Here is a 9,119-nt window from a genome sequence, read left to right as displayed (position 1 = left end):
AAGTATTTGCTTATGTACTTGCTGTTCGGTTTGAATTCAAATTCATGACCAGAAAACTCAAAGAGAACTCAATATGTGAAATCCTAATTTGCTTTCTTATTATACTGACTTTTGTATGCTCAACAATTGCATGCCTTCTTTTCCCTCAAACGTTCTATATGATTCCCCTCCTTTTACACCAGCACACATACACTTTCACCATCTTAGCAGAAAACCTTGTGTATTAGTCCATTTTCATACTGCTATGAAGAAATAACTGAGACTGGGTAATTTATTTTAAAAAGGGGCTTAATGGACTCACAGTGCCACATGGCTAGGGAGGCCTCACAATCATGACAGAAGGTAAAGGAGGAGCAAAGGCATGTTTTAGGTGGCAGCAGGCAAGAGAGCGTGTGCAGGGGAACTGCCCTTTATAAAACCATCAGATCTCATAAGACTTATTTACTATCATGAGAACAGCATGAGAAATACCCACCCCCATGATTCAATTACCTGCCTACTGGTCCCTCCCATGACAGGTGGGGATTATGGGAGCTACAATTCAAGATGAGATTTGGGTGGGGGCACAGATAAACTATATCACTTTGTTTCATACAGTCAAGTAGGAAATTGCTCCTCTTCCCATTCCACAATCTACCAATTAATCTGCATCTATGCCCACACTCTCTGCCTTCTTGAATATTGCCATGAATAAAATATTCGTGGTTCTATCAAAGGCCAGCTCTTCAAACTGTGCTTGTATTACATCCCTTATGGCCTCTCAAAAACTTTCCCCCTAATATTATCTATTTTTAATCAATAGTGTCACTTCTTTTTTTTCCTCTGCTATCTCTTACTTGAAAAAAAATGACAAAAACTATCCTGACTCCAGTCCCTCTTCACTTAGCACCCATTCCTTTATTTGCCTTCACAGCAAGTCAACTTGCCAAGTTTTCAATAGTTGCATTCTCTCCTCAGCCCACTCCAATCAGGTTTCCGCCTCTAACATTCTGGCAGAGTTTCTACAGCTGAAGTTTACCAATGGCCTCTGTGTAGACATGGAGATGTGCTGCGCCTACTCCTTTTAAAGCAAAGACTTGCTCATGCAGTTTCCAGGGGATGTGGTGAGCACACTGCCTCCAGCTATCAGCTTCTCCAAGTTTGGTCTCAGTCACCTGGCTCAAACAGCCCACGTTCAATGGCTAAGCAAGATGGTAGTACCAAGTGACGGTCATTTTGCTCACATGGGCTAATTATGGTGGGTATTTTAGCCTGAGAACTTCCCCACCAGGTTGGAAAAGCTTAGTTAGACATTCATCACAACTTAACATTTTCCTCTCATCAGTCTTATTTCCTTCCTCCTTTCCTTTCACAGGTGCTATTCCCTAATAAACATCTTACATGCGCACCCAGCATTTGCTTCCAGAAAATCCAACCTGGACAGTCAATACCAGGACTAGATCAAGAAAGCAGGCTGGAAGATGGGGTTTAGTTTTTGGAGCTAGATTATTCGCCACCTGCAGGCAATGATGACTCATCACCAGTAAGGAGGAACACAGACTGTGCCTGGCAAAAAGTGGCATCCAAAGGAAACTTTCACCTGGTAACCTGGTAGAATGTGAGGATATATTGATAGAAACAGCAGATGTTGCTGCTGGTATTGAAATGTATGAAAAATATACATAAAACTTTATCAGGATTGGATGGCTATGGCTAAGCACTGCTGGTGTTCTACAGTCATGTTGCCAAATACAGTAGCCACTAGCATGCATTACTATTGTGTATTTGAAATGCAGCTAGTTTAACCTATATGTATTGGGGCCAACAGGCGTATGAAAAAATGCTCAAAATCACTAATCATTAGAGAAATGCAAATCAAAACCACAGTGAGATACCATCTCACACCAGTCAGAATAGCTATTATTAAAAACTCAAAAAATAACAGACACTAGCAAGGTTGTAAAAAAAGGGGAACACTTATGCACTGGTAATTGGGGTGCAAATTAGATCAGCAATTGTGAAAAGCAATGTGGCAATTCCTCAAAGAACTTAGAATTACCATTAGACCCAGCAAATCTCATTATTGAGTATATACTTACAGGAATATAAATCTTTCTACCATAAAGACATATACATGAGTATGTTCACCACAGAACTATGCACAATTGCAAAGACATGGAATCAACCTAAATGTCCACCAATAGTAGACTGGATCAAGAAAATGTGGTACATATACACCTTGGAATACTATGCTGCCATTAAAAAAAAGTAATGAGCTCATGTCTTTGCAGCAGCAACAAGGAGGCCATTATCTAACTAAGCAAACTAATGAGGGAACGGAAAACCAAATACCACATGTTCTCACTTATAGATGGGAGCTAAAATGATAAGAACACATAGACACAAAGAAGGGAACAACAGACATTAGGGCCTACTTGAGGATGGAGGTTGGGAGGAGGGAGATGTTCTGAAAAACTACCTGTAGGTACTATGTTTATTACTTGGGTGACAAAATAATCTGTACACCAAACTTCTGTAAAGCGCATTTTACCTATATAATGAACCTGCACAAGTGACTCTGAATCTAAAATAAAACAAAAGCTAAAAAAAGAATAATAAATAAATAAAAATAAACTATGTACAAAATCGAAGCAGGTTAATTTTTTAAATAGTAAAAGCTCTAGCAGAGTGACTTAGTCAAAGAATCCTGACCCACAGATGGTTACAGAGATGTTAATAAAACACGGCATCCACAGGAGCAAAACAAAAAATGTTTTCTTTTGCTTTACATTTTAGTATGTTACTACTAGAAGTATTTGAAAGTACCTATGTGGCTCATATTATATTTCTATTGTACAATCGAGCATTATAGAACAAAGCATTTAGATTAGGTATAGGCAATTGAAAGCTAGATGTAGAAGCCAGTGGGCCTTTTATATTTTATATAAAGAAGTCAGCATCTGTTCTAGTGAGGGGCTAAAGAAAGCTGAGGCACAATTCTGAAACTAGGATGACTCCTAGAAATACAGAAAAAGTAATGTTGGTGCCAGTAACAGCTTATTATCTTCTCATGGTAATAGAATTCTGCCAAGCAACAAGCCCCACCATATGCATAGAACTATTCAGCTTTTCTATTCTTGGAAAAGACCTAGTAATTAGATGATGGGAAAAGAGATGTCCAACAGTAAAGACTGTATCATCAGTGGCACTGAAAAATGAATCCAGTTATGCATCTGCTGTGATTGGAGAGAAAGAAAACTAGTAACATAAAAATAAATGCCGTGATAGACCAAATACAACAGGAATCCTCTAGTTAGTATCCTTGGAGAGGTTCAAGAAGGGTTTGTATCTGTAAAATAAGAACAGTATATTATGAAAAAGGAATGATCATAGAATAAGAAAGAGCTCTTGGAAATGAAGCAAGTATTTACTAAAACTAAAAATTGAAATGAAGAATTGAAAGGTAGAGTTGAGGACATTTTCTATAACATGAAAATAAAGAACAAAGAGATAGAAAAGAAAAGAGAATCATCTGGAGAAGTATAATATTTTACTAATTCCATAAAATGCTCCAGAAATAGATGCCATTGTATGCACAACTCATTCTAGAAATAAATTAATGCAAATCTATGTCAAAGGGGGGAAAAAAGGTGAAATTGAAATGCCAGAATTGCCCTGGTAGGCTCTGGAGGAAGGGGATAACAGGGTCAGGAAAATGCTAGGACGAATATTCAATGTACAGTTGAAAGACCCTGTAGATGAGTACACTCCACACGAAGGCCAGAAGACACCAAGGCTATTATGTAGGTGCTAAAAGGATGACACAACATCAATAAAAATTCCCTGATAACTCTCTGGGCAAGAACCAGAAGGGGAACAGGCTACTACAGATTGTGTCCCACTGATGCCAGTGTGGATAATAAGATTTCAAAATATTAGGAACAAAGGGACAATGTTTCATGGTCAGAATCTAATGGGGTTGTACTTTTATTTTTTGGTAATGAAAGCTATATCAGAGTGATAAACAAGAAATTGTGACCCACAGATGGTTATGGAGATGTTAATAAAACACGACACCCGTAGAGACAAAATAAACAGACTGCCAACGTGAGCACTACTCAGATTTTAGCAGCAAAAGAACTCAAAATTAGATGACTAGGAGATTGAGGGCAGTCACAGCAATAAAAATTCATGATCCCTTTCCCAGTTTCCAGACCTGAGCCAGTTTTCAGACAAAGAACCCATTCAATGCAGATGTGGCGCTGACTAGGAGCAAGGAGCCCACAATTATATGGTAAATGTACATGATAATGATTCCTCCAGTCTTTCCCTACAGGGATTATGGTCATTTGATTGGGGAAATTAAATGCCTAGGTAATTTGATGACTGTTGGACACAAGATTTAAGTTGAAGTTCATACCCAGAGCCCATCATCATGGTCTCCTTGTTGGAGTAGGACAATATAGGGGTCATATGACACACAATTAAATAAAGTTGAGGTTAGGGTCCACCTTATAGAGTATCTACTAACAGTCATCTCTCTTGTCCTCAAATGTACAATCAAGAATGACACTTGGGAGTCGGATCTTTGGTCACTTGGGTCAGAGCTATCACACAGCATGAGGCCAAGTGAATATCCCTGAACTTGCTCCTTCCATCCTTCAGCAGGGAGAATAAATCAAAATCACTATTTAATCCTGGGAGTGGGAGATGGGGTTAAAAATTAGTGCCACCCTTATGGATTTCACGAATGTAGAGGTATTTGTTCTCATAATATTATTATTTAATTTACTAGTCTGAACCCTGGAAAAACAAGATGGATTCTGAAAGATAACTACAAGCTTAACCCAGAAATAGTCCCTTTTTGCATCTGCCATGCCAGATGTAGTATATTGCTAGAGCAGATTAATATGGCCTAAGGAACTTGGTATAAAGCCATTATTCTGGAAAATGTGTTCTTTTCTATCTCAATCAGAAAAGACAATCAGAAACAGTTCACATTTACATGGATTGAACAACAATATTAATTTATAGTTTTGCCTCAGGGCTATGTTAACTCTTCTGCCCTCTGCTATAATATAGTCTAAAGAGATCTGCACCATCTGGATAACCCACAGTACTTCACATTAATCCATTAAACCAATGATATTATATTGATGATGCCAGATGAGCAAGAGGTAGCTAACATTCTGAAGGCCTTGGAATAACACATGCATTCCAGAGGGTGTGAAATAGAACCTGTGAAGTTTAAGGGGTCAGGCTGTCCAAAACTATTTGAAGAGTCCTAAGTAAAGAATAAATACTGCATTTTGTACCTCCTAACACAAAGAAGGGAATACAATGTCCTAGTGGGTATTTGCATTCTAAAAGGTAACCTATTCATTTAATACTTAGAAATGTACTGGTTGACACAAAAGGTTGAACAATATTTGAGTGAAACCAAAGCAGAAAGGGCTCTGAAGAGGTTCAGGCTAAGGTGCAACAGCCCCACCACTTGGGCCACATAATTTGGTGAAGCCTACAGTGTTGGAGCTATCAGTGATGGGAAAAAAATAACATATGATATCTGTGGCAAGTCCTAGTAAAAAAAAATCACAACACAGGCCTCCAGGGACCCGAAGACATCATGACATTTGCAGCAAAACTGTATGTCCTTTGAAAACTATGTCCTGGTAGAGACGGAGCACCTGACCATGCAACACCAAACGATGATTATCAGAAATTACACAAGAAAGAGATACATTTGAGATGAAGCATGAGCGGGACAGGCAGACATAAGCAAGCAACATGAGCAGATAATTCAGAACCCCATAGTAGTACTATTGCACCAGCAACTCCTCCCTCAGCCCATATCCAGGCCACATAGGAGGTCTAGTATGACCAACTAATAAAGGGGGAAGTGATTTTAATTTGGTTTCCAGAAGGTTTTTCTTTGTATGTGAATGTGAGCCAAAAGTGGACAGTAGCTACACTATAGCCTTAAACCGTATGCTTGAAAGACAGTAGTGAGGGGAAATTCTTTCAGTGAGTGAGGGCTTTAGGCAGTGCAACTGGTCTTCTACTTCATGTGGAAAGAGAAGAGGCACAAAAAGTAGCCAAGAGGTGGCCTATGCAAATGGCTTGGAAGCAAAAAGCTACACTGTCACAGACAAGGATGAATGAGGTAGAAACACATTGACAGACCTACAGGACTTGCACAAAGTGAGAAGATCTATGTATTATATGTTGATATCCACTATAGAACTCCTGCAATGAAAGAGGCATTTAACAACCAAGTGGACAAAATGATCTAGCCAGCTACTGCCAGCTAGCTGCTATCATTGGTTTCATGAGTGCTGGTACAATCAGCACATAAACAAAGTATCCATGATGTCAAATATGAGTACTACACATGGATCCAACAGCATCAGCTCCCACTTGTCAAGGCTGATCTAGCTCCTGTTGCTGCTAAGTGTCCAATTGCCCACAACGTGCTAATCCTGAGCCCCCATTATGGCACCACTGCTTGAGGAGACTGGACACATGAGGGCAGGTTGACTGCATTGTTTCCCTTGCATTCTGGAAAGGTTAGTGGTTTGTTCTCACAGGAATAGATTCATTCCATGTAGAGCTTTGCACTTCCTGCCATTTGGACCTGCCTTGGCCAGTTCCACTATTAAAGGCTCATAGCATGTTTGGGCCACTAGCATGGAATCCCATTCACACAGGCTACCCTTTTACAGCCAAAGAGATGCATGAATGGACATATGACCACAGGATCCACTGGTTGTATTGCATACCTAATCCAGACTGCTGACCATATAATGTGTTAGAACCACCTGCTGAAAGCATAGCTGAAATGCCAGATTGCAGGCAATAGTCTGAGAGGAGAGAGTGCCATCCTCCAAAATCTAGAATATGCATTGAATCAAAGACCTTTATGTGGTGCTGCGTCCCTGTTAGGAAGAATTCAAAGGTCTAGGAATCAATGGGTGGCATCCCTAATCTACCTCTGTGTAAACATGGCAGCTAGGATGTGTACTTAATCTCTGGGATGCGTACTTCGGAATCAGTCTCACATATCCTAATGTATACAGTAATGGAGATGCTTACTCCAGAGTCCAAATTTCTGCATCTTTTTTTTTTCCCCCCCAGAATTAAACATTTCTTCACAGGATTATGAATAGGGAGACATCTATTCCCTTCTGGAGAAAACCAAATCTCCACTCAATAAGGTGTGATCTAAATATGATCCCAAATAATTTCTAAATTGACTATGCTTTATTCCACCATATCCATGATAACCTTGTTATACCCTTTCTCTCATTCTGGGTAGAAGCAACTGTGAAAAAGAAATTGAAGAGGTAAATAAACTTTCAATGTTTAGAGAATATTTGCTTTTCTATGTAAAAAAGAAAACATGTTTTGCATTTCCAGGGTGATCCTTGCTGCCAAAACTGATAAAAATTAACTTGGCAATTTTGATATATTTTATCCTCTATTCTTAGCACACTTTTTTCTTACTCCATAGCATCTCAGACCTGAGCCTATAATCTACGGACAGGTTACCTAAATTTCAAGAAACTTACAGCTTCACACCAGAGTTTCCAGTCCGTATTTTGTTTCTTCTTCCATATTTCCTGAATTTTTATATCCTTAAGAAAAGGCTGTACAGATAAAGTGTTGAGAAAACAGTAGCAATGATAGCAGATTTACCACCTGCCCATTTACTGCCTGCAGATTTATGGCCAATACAGCCTATTTTGCCATCTGGGTCAAAGTCATATTTTCAGTGGAAATATTTTGGTAAGTTATTGCTGGCATTTTTTACATGCAGGTGGTGATCACACAGGTTTTATGGCACTTTCATAACTGTGCATCTGACTGAAGTGCACAGAAGCTGATCTTTTGTGAATGTCTACAGAAGCAATTCAATGAAATGAAATGCAGTCTATTCATTACGTTTACCAGTGTGGGAGGAACTCCTTAAACATGAAATATAATCCTGAGAAAGGTGCCAAGTCATCTACCCTGTTTGTTTCCAGAGGATACACTGTGGTACACAGGAAAAAAAAATTATTGGCTACTCTTCCACACTGAGGCTAGTGATACCAAGAGAGTTTCAGAGTTGATGGTGGATATTTGTTCAGAATAGGACAAAAACTAGTTAATTTTGATACATTAGCCACTACCATTTTCTCACTTTTTTTATTGAAAACACAGGCAGTTCATTTGTTTCTTTTGCTAAACATATAAATATATTGTGAAGAAGAGAAAAGATCATAAAAAACAACTGGAGAGTGAAAAAGGCATGGGACTCAAAATCAGAAGACCTGGATTCTTATGAAAATTCTATAACGTGAGAGCCATATAATCTTACCCAATTTATTGAGCCTCACTTTTCTCTTTTGCAAATGGAGAAAGGAGGTGATGATAGGAACTACATAATTTTTAAAATTTAAGTATAATTTACATGTACCAATTCAGCCTTAAGTGTTCAAAAAAATGAATCTTGACAACTGTAAACTATTGTGTAATCATCATCCAAAAGAAGTTACAGAACATTTCCATTCACTCCAGTGCCCCTTTCCAGTCAGTCTTTGTTCCTCTGCACACATAGAAGAAGCAAGAACTTCTGTTTTCTGTTATATTAAATAGTTTGGGCTATTTTGTACTTCATACAAATGGAATCATCTAACTTCTTTTGCCCACCAGAATGTCTGTAAGATTTGTCCACATTCACATGTGTCATTGATTTATTCTTAGTTATTACTGATTATATACCCGAATAATCAACAATTTACCCATCTATTCTCTTATTTATGGATATTTGAGTTGTTTTTAGCTTTTGATTTTTACAAATTAGACTGCTTTTGTTATTCATGTACAAGTTTTTGTGGATATGTTTTCATTTATCTGGGGTAAATATCTGGGTGTGGAATTTCTAGGTCATAATGCAGCTGTTTTTAACTTTGTAAGAAACTACCAAAAAATTATCCAAACGTATGGTACCATTTTAAACACTCACCAGCAGCTCTAATTGTTCCACATCTCTGCCAACACTTGGTATTATCAGGCTTTTTGATTTTAGTCATTCTGGGAGATGTAAAATAGTATTTCATTGTGGTTTCAATTTGCATTTTCTAGATGGCTAATGAGGT

At 38.4% G+C, this 9,119-nt stretch overlaps 1 protein-coding gene across 1 annotated transcript in view; it reads right to left on the bottom strand.

Annotated features, from left to right (window-relative positions):
* The window catches only part of NEGR1 (neuronal growth regulator 1), an 892,981-nt gene that overhangs the window by 419,897 nt on the left and 463,965 nt on the right, over positions 1 to 9,119 (bottom strand). The gene's annotated exons all lie outside the window — the stretch shown is intronic.

This window comes from Chlorocebus sabaeus, chromosome 20, assembly GCF_047675955.1.
Source record: "Chlorocebus sabaeus isolate Y175 chromosome 20, mChlSab1.0.hap1, whole genome shotgun sequence".
NCBI lineage: Eukaryota > Metazoa > Chordata > Mammalia > Primates > Cercopithecidae > Chlorocebus > Chlorocebus sabaeus.
Note: the sequence above shows the minus strand (reverse complement) of the source record. Positions and strands in the feature narration are given on the sequence as shown.